This window comes from Pseudophryne corroboree, chromosome 7 (genome assembly GCF_028390025.1).
Source record: "Pseudophryne corroboree isolate aPseCor3 chromosome 7, aPseCor3.hap2, whole genome shotgun sequence".
Classification (NCBI taxonomy): domain Eukaryota; kingdom Metazoa; phylum Chordata; class Amphibia; order Anura; family Myobatrachidae; genus Pseudophryne; species Pseudophryne corroboree.
In genome coordinates, this window is record NC_086450.1 from 230,978,163 (window position 1) to 230,993,352 (window position 15,190).

Consider the following 15,190-nt stretch of genomic DNA (forward strand, 5'->3'; position numbering starts at 1 on the left):
TTAGCCATCCAGCGACCTCTGTGCAAATTTTAGGACTAAAAATAATATTGTGAGGTGTGAGGTGTTCAGAATAGACTGAAAATGAGTGGAAATTATGGTTATTGAGGTTAATAATACTATGGGATCAAAATGACCCCCAAATTCTATGATTTAAGCTGTTTTTGAGGGTTTTTTGTAAAAAAAACACCCGAATCCAAAACACACCCGAATCCGACAAAAAATTTTCAGGGAGGTTTTGCCAAAACGCGTCCGAATCCAAAACACAGCCGCAGAACCGAATCCAAAACCAAAACACAAAACCCGAAAAATTTCCGTTGCACATCATTAGTCGACATACATTTCAGGTGCATAGCACATCACACTGTATATCCTTTACCTAACATCAGGTACCTGATCCCTAACTTAAAGGTCCCGCTCAGTAAGTCCCACTTCCTTTACCTGTGCATAGGATTTATGTGATATAGCTGTGGGTACTTAGAGGCTGCGCCTGAAGCCTATTACGTCCCCGGAGGCAGGGAATACACATATTATATATCAAGTAACAAGCGATACCATCTCTCATTAATTTAAGGTAGCATAAGAGTTTAACAGCAATAGTTCAGCAGATCTTTGGCGTTTAAGCAGTAACTTGTGTTTCCCTTTAAGGATGGCTGGTAATAACTTGCACAACACTGTGATAGTGACTTGTTAACTAAGTTCATGCGGGCTGGGTTAAGGTTCCCCTTCCCTGTTCTATTAGCAATTCCAGGGTGCAACCGGAGTTGTGTCCTAATGTAAGAGAACACACAACACAGCCCACGGGACGTGGCGCTGCTTACGCTTTATGACGGAGAGACACTTATACAAAGGTTATAGCACAACACCGTAATACTGTTTCAACCTTGTGGTACTCACCAACGCGTACTTCCGACAGCCTACCTTTCATGGGGGCCTGGCTGTGGGGAAAACTGAGAACTCATCACACACGCGGCGTAGCGCCAACTTATGCGAACCTGCGGCGTAGCGCCGACTTCGGCAACCTGCGGCGTAACGCCGACTTCAGCGACCTAACGCCGACTTCAGCAACCTGCGGCCTAACGCTGACTTCAGCAACCTGCGGCCTAACGCCGACTTCAGCAACCTGCGGCCTAACGCCGACTTCAGCAACCTGCGGCCTATCGCCGACTTCAGCAACCTGCGGCCTATCGCCGACTTCAGCAACCTGCGGCCTATCGCCGACTTCAGCAACCTGCGGCCTATCGCCGACTTCAGCAACCTGCGGCGTAACGCCGACTTCAGCAACCTGCGGCCTATCGCCGACTTCAGCAACCTGCGGCCTAGTGCCGACTTATGTACACACCATTGCGTTGGGCCTCCTTGCCCTGGATGCCCCCTGCCTATGTCTGTCTATCTGGGGGATAATGGGGGGCCTAACGCCCTTTGCTGCTCAGGCCGTGGGCCTGCCTAACTGTGGGGGGATAATGGGGGCCTAACGCCCTTTGCTGCTCAGGCCTAGTGCCTGTTTTTGCCCCACGGGCCTAGTACCCGCCTACGGTGCCTCAGGCTGGTGGAACTAATGCCCCCTTTGGTCCCCCCAGGCCTAGCGCCCGCCTAACGCGCCTCAGGCCTAGTGCCTGCCATGCCCCACGGGCCTAGTGCCCAAATCCCTGGTGGTCTAGGGGTGGGGGGGGCACTACCTGAACTTACCCGTCCAAAGGGCAATGGCTGGACCAAGCCTGGTTCGGCCACGCCCTCCGCGTTGTCTTCGCCGGAGGTGGGATGGCTCCCACCACCTCCGGGCTTCCTGGAGACTTCACCTGGGCAGCGGTGGCCTGTGCAAGCTCTTTCGCGTTGCACACCGCTGTCCCAGGGCTTCCGAGGTCTTCACCGACGGGGGTCTGCTCCTTGTACTTCACCCGGCGGGCGGCGGCGTGTCTCAGCTCTTTTGCAACTACCGCCGCCCTCCGGGACTTCCGGCGCCGTCTTCTTTCTTCTATCTTCAGGAGCTCTTCTCCGCTCCTTCTCCGTCCCAGAACTGACTTCCCGCGCCCGGCGCTGGCTAAAACAAACCAGTGCCGGGGGGCGGGGCTATGACGCGGCGAGCCGGGATTGGCTCGCCGCCGCCACTCCCGATTGGCTGCCAGTTCACGAGCCATGATTGGCTCGCGGCTGGCGCCAAATTCAAAAAGCGGCGCTGTGATTGGCAGGGCCTGAGTCCTGGAGGATGCAGGCCCGCCGCCATCACCCGCGTGGAGCGGCGGTGGATATTCACCGCCGCCCCCACGCCCGCTGCCGAACTCTGCAACCGGCCGGGCAGGGGAAGACCGGACCAGGCCCGGAACCCAGTGCTGCCCGGAGCCTGTGCGACCTCCGGCCCCATGGGATGGCGCCGAGCCATCCCAGGTAAGGAGGGAGGTGCAGGCTAGTAGCAGGGCCAGTGACCGCACAAGTACACTGGCCCTTGCTACATTCCTCCACGCTTTTTCCTTTGTGGTCCCCACAAAGCTGAAGATCGCCCTTGTCCTGGCGTCAGGACCTTCATCGCTAGTTCTGGCGGTTGGCCCCCGTTCAGGTGTCCCATCCGGCGTATCTGCGCCTGCATCTGTGGAGGGAAAACTCACCTTCCCCCTTTGGCCTGGGGGTGCTATCCCCTTGGGGACCACTGTGGGGGGTAGACCCTCCATGGCGATGGCGGTGGCCTCCTGGAGCTGGTTCTGGCGCTCTAGGACACTGGATTCCCCATCTGATGACATATCCTCCCACCCGTCATCGTCATCCGGGTCGTCTGCAGGTTGGTCAGCAACACCGGGTTCCTCATCGGATGACATGGTCTCCCACTCGTCGTTGTTGGATTCTTCAAGGATATCCGTAATCTGGTCGGAGACACTGGATTCCTCATCAGATGACACAGTCTCCCACCCATCGTCGTCGGGGTCTTCCAAGTCGGTCCAGCTGGGGGATAGGTCGTCCCTAGGCCAGGGGCACTCATGCCGTTCTTGGTCGGGATCGCCGCAGCCCGTACATCTCTCTACCTCCCCTTCGCTCCGGTCGTCATCCCAGGTGCAGCCCTTGTGGTCGCCGCCGTAGTCGTCACAGGCAGACCAGTTGACCTCCCGCATCCGACGCTCCTCCTGGCGCCTGTCCGACGCTCCCTTCCTCTCGGCTTGCCCTTGGCGCCAATTCCTAATCGCCCGGGCGGAGGCGTGTGGGCAATCCGGCGATTCATGGTCCACTTCTCCACAGAGCGCGCACCAGGGCTCGTCCAAGCTCTGCTGGGTCCAGTGTGGCCCCTCCGATTGGACGGCTTGGTCGCTGCACTCTCGGGGCCAATCCCTATGTTCCACGGGGATCGTTGATCTTGGGGGCTCGGTTGTGAAGTAACGCCCGCTGCTATGGATCCCTGCGACCAACGGCTGCGTCTCGACATCCACTCTAGCAGCAGGTGGCCGGGGGTACTCCTCCGTCTGCTGGCCCGTCTGGTAGGGGTCGGTGGTGGCTTGATGACGCTTCTTCTGGCGGTGCTCCTCTCGGTTACGCTTTACGGCTTGCTGCACTGCCCGTAGTAGGTCAGCGGACGTGAGGACGGGCCAGTTACTTCTATCCTCACATGCCAGGGGGTGGATCCGTTCTGGTGGCGTTCTCCACATCGTGTCTGTCGTCCGCAGATCCTGCCAGCTGCGCCAAATGTAAGAGAACACACAACACAGCCCACGGGACGTGGCGCTGCTTACGCTTTATGATGGAGAGACACTTATACAAAGGTTATAGCACAACACCGTAATACTGTTTCAACCTTGTGGTACTCACCAACATGTACTTCCGACAGCCTACCTTTCATGGGGGCCTGGCTGTGGGGAAAACTGAGAACTCATCACACACGCGGCGTAGCGCCAACTTATGCGAACCTGCGGCGTAGCGCCGACTTTGGCAACCTGCGGCGTAACGCCAACTTCAGCAACCTGCGGCCTAACGCCGACTTCAGCAACCTGCGGCCTAACGTCGACTTCAGCAACCTGCGGCCTATCGCCGACTTCAGCAACCTGCGGCGTAACGCCGACTTCAGCAACCTGCGGCCTATCGCCGACTTCAGCAACCTGTGGCCTATCGCCGACTTCAGCAACCTGCGGCGTAACGCCGACTTCAGCAACCTGCGGCCTCTCTCCGCCGCCCCCACGCCCGCTGCCGAACTCTGCAACCGGCCGGGCAGGGGAAGACCGGACCAGGCCCGGCCCCCAGTGCTGCCCGGAGCCAGTGCGACCTCCGGCCCCATGGGATGGCGCCGAGCCATCCCAGGTAAGAAGGGAGGTGCAGGCTAGTAGCAGGGCCAGTGACCGCACGAGTACACTGGCCCTTGCTACACTTACCCCTCCAGACGCTTTCTCCAGACACGATTACTGAGTCCCAGGGCTGATGCACTTGTGCTCCCTGTGTTGTTGCTCCTGCTCTGCATGGCCCTCCAGAACTCCAGAAGCAGTTGCCCGGACCTCTGCTATACCGCAGTTCTTTGGGCTGCTTTGCGTCCTCCTCCGGCTTGTCAGGCGTGCTGCACTTTCGGCTGTTCTCTGCGGCAGGACATGGCCCTCTGTCATCACTGTGCGCCGGCTCTCCCACAATGCTGGACACTACTCCACATCTACTCTCTGGCTTGTGATATACATGCCGGGCTGCTGCTGCAATCTCCGCCAGGCACTCCACGGCCGCTGAAAACTCCTCACCACAGGACAAAACACTCTCCTCTGCACACCACGCTGGCTCCCTCTCTTCAGTTCCAGCCCTGTGCAGGAACTATATAAGCCCTCCTCTGATCCAGGGCAAAATTCTATAAATCCAGGGTAACATTCCATATCTGGGCTTCCCGCCCTGAGGGCACCCAATCAGCTGCAGGCAAGAAGTTCTGCAACTAGCAACATTGTATTACCCTTGTTGTCTCTGCAGCCTCTGGGCTGCTGGGTGTGAATTGCACTAACCCTTTCTTGGGCTGGTTAGTTGTGGCCTGCATGTCCCATTATCTGTGATTATGGGCATGCTGGTACTTATGGTGCCACAACTTGTCTGTGGGTATCACACTAACATATGCAATTAGTACCGCAAAGGGCAGCTCTCTCAATAATAGCTGCCCTCTGCGATGCAGTCCAGTCCCTGGATGTTTGGGTCTATACTCGGCGGTCCATCTGCGCATACGCAGTGAAGTGGCGGCTGCAGTGTGTGCTGCGAGTAATCTACAGAAACTTTATGGAAGGGGGTTTCGAATGGAGAGCTTTAATGGTTGTGTAAGATCTATTACTGAGTGGACTTCCTTTTATAAAATCCAGGCACCTAATAATGGGGGTCATTCCGACCCATTTGTACGCAGCAGTTCTTTGCAGCGGTACAAATGGGTCGGAACTGCGCATGCGCGGCGTACGCATTGCACACATGCGTCTTTGCCCAGCAATGCCAGTCACCGGACAACGACACGCACAACGAAAAAGAAGATGCAGCGCCATTCGCATGAAGATTGACAGTGGAGAGGCGTTCCGGGGCGGATACTCACCGTTGGATGCCATTTTCGGGGAGTGGACGTCTGAACGCAGGCATGTCCAGGCAAATGGAGGGCGGATGTCTGACGTCAAAGCCGGGAGAAACGTCGCTGGATCCGTCGCACAGGGTAAGTGGCTCCAGCCTTACTCCTAGGTTGCTGAAAACTTTTTTTGCTTAGCAGTGCTGCACAAGCGTTCGCAGCCCTGCTAAGCAAAAATACACTCCCCCATAGGCGGGGATTAGTTGATCGTACCAGCAGCAAAAAGTTGCTTGGTGCGATCAACTGCAGTGCACATGGGGGTAATTCCAAGTTGATTGCAGCAGGAAATTTTTTAGCAGTTGGGCAAAACCATGTGCACTGCAGGGGGGGCAGATATAACATGTGCAGAGAGAGATAGATTTGGGTGTGGTGAGTTCAATATGCAATCTAAATTGCAGTGTAAAAATAAAGCAGCCAGTATATACCCTGCACAGAAACAAAATAACCCACCCAAATCTAACTCTCTCTGCAAATGTTATATCTGCCCCCCTGCAGTGCACATGGTTTTGCCCAACTGCTAAAAAATTTCCTGCTGCGATCAACTTGGAATTAGCCCCAATGTACTATAAGGTAACTAGAAAAATTTGGAGGATTGGTGGTGCTGAACTGCCAGTGAATGTGTCTACTTACACCCAGTGGTGCAAGTGGGCGGGTACGGGTGGGTACGGCGTACCCGTAAGAATTTAGCCATGGGTACGCCGTACCCACACCGACGGGCCGCCGCTCCTCGCACCGCCGCTGATGTGAGGGAAGGAGAGCGCAGCCTGTGCCTCTCCTTCCCCTCAGTCTCCGGCGGGTGTCATAGTTTAATTCAGCGCCGATCCGTGAGCCAATCAGAGCTCGCGGTGCGAGCTCTGATTGGCTCACGGATCGGCGCTGAATTAAACTGTGAGACACCCGCCGGAGACTGAGGGGAAGGAGAGGCACAGGCTGTGCTCTCCTTCCCTCACACAGGACGGCAGCGGCCAGCGGCAGCGGTGAGCAGGGAAGGGGGGGGGCATGTTATACCTGGCACTGGGGGATATCTGGCACTGGGGGGGCATTTCTATCTGGCACTGGGGGATATCTGGCACTGGGGGGGCATTTCTATCTGGCACTGGGGGATATCTGGCACTGGGGGGGGCATTTCTATCTGGCACTGGGGGATATCTGGCACTGGGGGGGGGCATTTCTATCTGGCACTGGGGGATATCTGGCACTGGGGGGCATATATACCTGGCACTGGGGGATATCTGGCACTGGGGGGCATATATACCAGGCACTGGGGGATATCTGGCACTGGGGGGCATATATACCTGGCACTGGGGGATATCTGGCACTGGGGGGCATATATACCTGGCACTGGGGATATCTGGCACAGGGGGGCATGTATACCTGGCACCGGGGGATATCTGGCACAGGGGGGCATGTATACCTGGCACTGGGGGATATCTGGCACTGGGGGGGCATGTATACCTGGCACTGGGGGATATCTGGCACTGGGGGCATATCTGGCACTGTAGGGGCATTTCTGTATCTGGCACGGGGGGCAATGTATATCTGACACAGTGGGAGCATTTGTGTATCTGGCACTGTGGGGCAATGTGTATCTGGCACTGTGGGGCAATGTATATCTGGCACTGTGGGGCAACGTGTATCTGACACTGCGAGGCAATGTATATCTGGCACTCTGGGGGCATTTCTGTATCTGGCACTGTGGGGCAATGTGTATCTGGCACTGTTAGTCAATGTGTATCTGGCACTGTGGGGCAATGTATATCTGGCACTGTGGGGCAACGTGTATCTGGCACAATTGGGGTCATACGTGTATCTGCCCCTCCCCCATATGTGTACCACGCCCCCATTTTCATTGGCCACGCCCCATGTGGCATTTGGCCACACCCATTTTTGCATGCGCGCCGAAGGCGAACGCACACAGTACCCGTAAGACATTTTTTCTACTTGCACCACTGCTTACACCTGACCAGTAATACTCTATAAACGAATTGATGAAAATATTTTTACATTTATTGAAATAAAAATGATGACATACAGTAATGTGAAAATATTTTCATTAATTCTTTTATCAAGTCTAACTGGCAGAGCCGGCCCTAACCAATATGATGCCCTAGGCAAGATTTTGGCTGGTGCCCCCTAGCACCACCGCTGGTTCTGCCTCTGACCTTGCACCTCTTTCCCAGTACCATCACCCCTCACCCATAGCAGTCCTTGTACCCCCTATATTTTAAATAGGAACAGTTCGCACATTTGACGCACAGCCCAAAAAGGGGCATCTTCTTGCTGGGAAGGGGCATGACCACACAATAGTAACCCCAATTCCAATTACGCCACACAGTACTGCAACTTTATTCACATTTTATCTTGCGATAGTGTCCATAATTCATATTACATCCCACAGTAGTATCACTTTACCTTGTAAACGTTACTCCTCACAGTAGAGCTCCTTATTCACATTACATCACACTGAATTGCTCCTTATTCACATTACACCACACCTTATTGCTCTTTATTCACATTAGACGACACAGTAGTGCCCTTTCTATTTGCAACGCCACATAGTAGAGCACCGTATACACATAATGCCACACATTAGTAATGCATTTATACACAATTCCACACAGTAATGCCCCTTACACATATGAGACACATTAATGTCCTTATAAACATAATGCACCTTACACATTATGACAACCTTTATTAATGCCCTTTTACACATAATGTCCCTTACACATATACCGCACATTATTAATGCCCTTATACACATAATGACACACATAGTGCCCCCTACACATTTGCTGCACATTATTAGTGCCCCTATACACATAATGACACACATACAGTAGTACCCTGTTACACATATGTTGCACATTATTAATGCCCTTATACACATAATGACACACATAGTGGCCCTTTACACATATATTGCACATTATTAATGTATTTTTACATGACACACATAATGCTCCTTACACATATTCTGAACACTACTGCACAACCAACCCACACACATGCACACAGCACTCACACTTCCACTAACACTGTGACCTCTGCCTCTGCTTGGATACAGATGTGTCCTCACAAATCTTGCAGCAATGCTAACGTCGGGCACTTTTTTTTATGAAAATGCATCTTATTTGCATTGCTATGTGGCTAGGATGCACAAGCAGCTTCTGCTGATTAAACTGATATGCAACATGCCAATATACTGTGTGAGACTGTGGCTGTATCTGCATATGAAATGCTACATACAGAATATAGGCATGCCGCATATCATTTTAATCAGCAGAAGCCGATGATGCCCCTAGGCATATCAAATGCCCTAGGCAATTGCCTAGTTTGCCTATGCCAATGACCGGCTCTGCTAACTGGTCAGGTATATTTGCCAATTAGACACGTTCACTGGCAGCTCCTCCAAACTTCCACCTTTTACATGAGCTGCCCACCCACCGCTGCTCTGTTCAACCCGCTTCCTGTGCGCTGGCACTGCTCTGTTCCCCATGTCTTCCCGCTGCACCTGCCACTGCTCTGTTTGTCCCCTGCTGCCGCCACTCAGCGGTCTATTTACTAAGCCTTGAACGGAGATAAAGTACCAGCCAATTAGCTCCTAACTACCATGTCACAGACTGGGTCTGAAAAATTACAGTTAGGAGCTGGTTGGCTGGTACTTTATCTCCATCTAAAGCTTAGTAAATAGACCCCTCTGTCCCCTGTGCCTCACTGCTGCACCAGCTTGCGCTCTGCCCTCACCCACAACGCCACTGCCAGTCTGCCCCCCGTGCCTCACTGCTGCAACACCCTACACTACTACACTCTCACCAACACCCTGTCACTGTCACTCTGTTCCACATGCCTCACTGCTGCACCAACCGCCACTCTGCCCCCCTGCCCACCCCATGCGGCAGCTGCTCTATTTTCCTCCTACCACTGCTTATGTGTGGATATATTAATGCTGCTCCCATGTAGCTGATTGCTGCCCCTTTCTCTGCCAACTCCCCCCCCCCCAGCATACCCCATTGGCCTTACTGTGCTGACAGCGCAGCTCCCTCTGCCCCCCCACACACACACTGTCTATGCTGCCCCCAGCTCACTCTGCCCTTTGACCCACTGTGCTTCTCGCACGATGTCTGCAGATGGACTGCAGGATCGCAGAGGGCTGCCTTCTCACATCGCAGGAAGTTGAGTGTACATGAATTTCTGCTTCCTGTGTATATGCAGCACTGCTACTGTTGGCATTATGTGTATAAGCAGTGCTACTACTGTGGGCATTGTGTGTATAAGTGGTGCTGCTACAACAGTGGGCATTGTGTGTATAAGCAGCACTGCTACTGTGGGCATTATTGTATAAGCGGCGCTACTACTGTGGGCATTCTGTGTTTAAAAAGTGTTACTACTATCGGCACTGTGTTTATAAGCTGCACTACTACTCTGGGAATTATGTGTATAAGCTATGCTGCTACAACGGGCACTATGTACATAAGCGGGACTGCTACTGTGGGAATTATGTGTATAAGTGGCACCAGTACTGCGGACACTATGTGTATAAGTGGCATTGCTACTGAGGGCACTATGTGTATAAGCAGCACTGCTACTGTGGGCATTACAGTGGTCATTACTACTTTGGGCATTCCCACTACTACTGTGGGAAATGAGTTCCACCACCCCTCTCCAAGACCACTTTAAGCCTTCTGCTCTCTGCACACATCCCCTCACACTGGAGTCCGAGTTGGCACAACACCTCACTCCTGAGCCTGGATGTGTTCCACTCTAGCCTCGCACTGCCCGTTGCACAAAGCAATCCCCTCTCTTGGACCTCCACGCAGGCAACTGTTCCCTTCTTTTCCCTCCTTTAACCAGTTGCCTGGCATAGTTGCACCGTATGTGATCACACCAGCAATCTGATCTGATCGATGTGACCAGCCAGATACACAGTGTGTGCGACTGTAGGAAAAGAAACTTCCAGCAGGTGCCACCTTCCCTGCACCCTCCCTCAGTGTCTGCCATACTGCTGATCACTGCTGATTGGTCAGCACGGAAGGACCCCCACCCAGTGACTGCAGACATTAGCAGCCACTGGGCAAATATAAATTACCCCCCCCCAAGCGCCCCTGTAAACCTGGTATCTGCTTGCTGCTGGTAAAATGTATGTTGCAATGTTACCGATGTTCCAGTGCTGATTATCCAATGTTCTGATGCTTGGGGGGGGGGGGGGGGAGTTTGTGCAAATAAAATAAAAAGATATATTTTTTTAAATAAAATTACTTTGGATAAGTTCAAATACATATTCTTCACCTAATTCACTCATAACAAAATTTCTTAGCAGTTCTGGACACTAGGGGACCCTAGCAGTGTCCCAGAGTCTAGAGCGCATGTTCAGTTCTGCATGGCTTGGCTGCCATTTTCCCAGCGATTTTCTTACTGTCCCCCATGTGTAGCTACTGTACAGTATATACACTACCCAGGCATTATTAAACTATTACTTTAATACTAATATACACCATTGGTTTAAATTTAATATATACGATCTATACAGCCCACCATGACCAATTCCAGGAGGGACAAAATGCTTTCTAGCTGAACTACCTTTTTATTTTATGATTGCAAACACCTGTGTTATCAATTAATTAGTTCAACACAGTTGACATCAATCATAAATTAAGCGGGAACTCCAGGTAGAGAGCGTTTTTGTCACTCCTGAAATGGGACATGTTGGGAGGTATGCACAATCTAATATACATCCCCCACCCTCCACCGGGGCCCCGCTGTCTTAAGTGCCCCGGGCACCACCAAGTCTTAATCTGGCCCTGAATTTTATTACTGTGTTTTCCAGTAATGTTAGTTATAGATTTATATAGAACTGAAATTTGCCCAGGAAAAATTATAACTATTTGAGCTTGTGTTAAGGTAAGCTTACACATTTGATTAGCTGCATACAGTACTCAAAGAATTCATTAACATAGCACAGGGAGCACTTTCCACAAGAGCAGGAGAAAGCATTGTCCAAATCATTTCAAATCAAAACCACAATTTCCTTTGACTCTGACAGACTTGTTATTTGTGAATGCAGTTTGTATTGTGGACTGTAATGACTTACGTAGACAAATTAGTATCCTCTAGTGGCCACTTATTACTGGATGTTAGTGTAAATTAAGCCATTGGAAAATTACAACTAAATGCCACAAGATGGCGATGTTGATGTACACAAATAACATTCAGTATATGCTACAGCTTTGACATGAAATACAGTAGCAATCAAAGCTTTTACTCAACCCATCAGACTGTGCAAGGTTCTGCGCACTAGTCACAGAGCACAACATCTTGACCTTTAAACCCATTTGATTAGCTGTAAGAAAGATCGGTGTGTTATATCACAAATAAACATTTGTACTTGTTATGGATTATGGGGCTAATTCAGGTTGGAATTATTGCGATTGTCCCCCGGGCACATGTGCAGCACCCATTCTGTGCATGCACCCGCACTTTCTTTTGGGGGCCGCAGAAAATGCGATCGAATCTGCCTGTCAATCAGGCAGAGGCGGTCGCAGGGCGGGTGGGGGGCGGCAACGCTCCGTTTCTAGGGCGGAGACGGCGGGGACAGAGCCAGACAAACAGGGGGCAGAGTGGCGTGAATGCCGGCGTGACAGATGTCACACACAGCCACCGCGGTCGGGAACATGGCATTCGCAATTTATGCTTGTTAAAGTGGGGGAGGCGGCCCCCAGCATGCTACCAAAAGGATTGCAAATTCTTCTAATTAGCAGAATTTGCAATCCTTACTGAATTAGGCCCAATAATTTTGTGATGCTAGAAAGATTGTATGCTGGATATCTCCTCGTTCTTATGCTAGCCATACATCAGGACGATATTGTTCCAACCAGCCAACTAGTTGGCTGGTTGGAATGATAATCTGGCAGTGTGTGGGAGCAAACGATTATCAGCCGTTTGCTCCCACACACTGAAAAACAGCCAGAAATTGTCTGTCCAACTAGTTGGGAAAATTAATCCTGTTTGATTTTCCCAACTAATCGTTCAGGTGTAGGGGGAACTTTCACTCCTCAACTGAATGATAAGTAGGTGGACACTGGCCAGTAGTGTCCACCTACTTCTTCTCGATCACTGCCGGCTGGGCTGCCCTGTCAGCTCATGATCCCCAGCAGCAGCGGCGGCAGGAGCCTGGAGGAGGTTCAGGGGCTCCTCAACACTGCTGCCGCATTGCCCCTGTATTGTAATCCCTGTATCTGCGGCAACAGCTGGCAGAGAACCAGGGGCAGCGGCAGCAGTACTTCACTGTTGCCAGGCTGCCCCTGTCACACCGAGACCCCTGTCAGCGGCGGAGGTCAGCAGGAGCAGGGACCTCTGTCACCCGGAAGCGGAGCGGGAGGTGGGAGGAATGTCAGGGGCAGCGGTGGCTGGCGGAGAATAAGGGGCAGCGGGTGCAGTACTTCTCTGCTGCCAGGCTGCCCCTGTCACACCAGGACCCCTGTCACCTGGTAGCGGAGCGGGAGGTGGGATGAATATCAGAGGCAGCTGCGGCATTTGTGACTGTGTGGAGTTTGTATCCGGTTTCCTCCCACAATCCAAAAATATACTGGTAGGTTAACTGGTTCCCTACAAATTAACCTTAGCATGAATGTGTGCGCGTATGTGTGGTAGGGAATATAGATTGTAAGCTCCACTGGGGCAGGGACTGATGTGAATGGCCAAATACTCTCTGTAAAGCGCTGCGGAATCTGTGTGCGCTATATAAATAACTGATAATAATAATAATAATAATAATTTATTTACAAACAAAATTTGAAAAATTGTGTTTTCACACCCGTTTCTCATTATTTTAGTATCACTTGAATTAATTAAAGGGCTCTTGGAGCAGTTTTCATAAAATCTGCTCCAAACCCTTTAATTAACTTTTTTTTTAAGTAACCGGATCTCATTTCTCATACTTATAATGGGAAATGCAGTATGACCAAATTTACAAAAAGAAGTAAAAAAACGACTGTGGTGAGCCCTGTGATAATAACACGTTATTAGAGGGCTCAGTGTGGTTCCTGTACTCTTCCTCATCTTTCTCTGCCTCTAGGCAGAGAAAACTGTGCAGGGACCCGGCAGTGTGATCAGCTATGTGTGTGTTCCACAAGCTTATCTCTGTGTAACAAAAAATAAATAAACAAAAAAAATAATCATACTCACCTACCCAGGGACTGATGATCGGTGCTCTGAAACGAGCAGCTGGCCATTGGGGGTTCCCTACTGCTCTTGTGTCCCCTGGTGCAGTAAAGTGATGCTGCAAAGTGTCAGCTCACTTTACAGCACCAGAGTTCACAGTAGCTTGGATCCTTGATAACCGTCAGCCCTTCAGGAGCTCCAATCCCTGGGTAGGTAAACATGATCAGCGATGAGGTCGCAGAGCGGGGGCGAGCGGTAGTTGCGATGGGGACTGTCAACCCGGTGGTGGCAGTAGTGGCAATGGCAGCGGCGCTTGCGCAGCACATACTTGGATAAAATACCCTGATAATGCTGCGGAGTGGCATAATTGATTCACCCATGTGATGTAGTCAATTATCGCAGTGCACATTGGGTCAATTTTATCACATCACATCCTCAGATGCGGTTGGTGATAAATCAGCCCCTTAGTCTCTCTCCCTGGGTGGGATGTACTAAAGCAGAAGTGCTGTAAAAACACAGCATTTCCAAATGTACTAAAGCCCAGATACCGGTGCTCCAATGCAGAGGGTAATGCCAACTTTACCTGGCGTCACTCTATAGAAACTTATGGGCTTCTCACCAAATCGCACTGTATGAGGAATCGGATCGGATCCCTCCCAGCATGCCCCGTGGTCGCCATGTCCTTCTGCACATGCACAGATGGACTTCCGGGTCATAAACTCGGAAGTCCAGGGACAGGAGCGCATTGCAAAGGACAGCTGTTATCCTTTGCGATAGTAATCACATATGTTAGTGCATATGCAATTAGTATAAATGCGATGTGTGGTGGGATGTACATCTCAAGGTCAGTACATCTTGCTGCCTGACACACACACACACACACACACACACACACACACACACACACACACACACACATCATACATACATCCATACATACAGTACATCCATATGTACATACATACACAAAGCCACCATCAGGAGGAAGACTACTGGCTGGGACTGGAGTGGGAGGTAGGTTAGACTGGACTCGGAGAGGAGGGGGAATTGCTGCCTATTTTGTCAATCCTGGGCCCCAACATTTGTGATGGCAGCCCTGGCCTTAAGCAGGTCAGAGTGTGTAGCCCTTATTGTTTGGCAAAGTGGCACAATAGTTATCATAAAGGTTGGCATAGTGGTGGGAACCTCATTCTGAGCCACCGTGCCCTCCAGATCCCTGATGTTGATACTAAGGTGCTGGTGAAAACTTCAGAATGAAGCCATAAAGATCAAATAATTTTTTTAAGTTAATGTTGCCGGAGGGTATATACAAAAAAATAAAGGTAAATTGCCTGAAGGTTGATAACCTAAATAATTCAGTTATACCCTTTTTCAGACAGAAATGTCTGAATTAATCGGCTTTTACCCAGCATTTCAGTGCCGGGTAATTTTGTCGGCCCCTGTCTGACCCCATTTTACACAGACAAGCAAATTACCAGGTCAAGAATTTCT

At 51.2% G+C, this 15,190-nt stretch overlaps 1 protein-coding gene across 3 annotated transcripts in view; it reads right to left on the bottom strand.

Annotated features, from left to right (window-relative positions):
- LOC134945017 (uncharacterized) overlaps positions 1-15,190 on the bottom strand; it is a 149,694-nt gene that overhangs the window by 117,622 nt on the left and 16,882 nt on the right. The gene's annotated exons all lie outside the window — the stretch shown is intronic.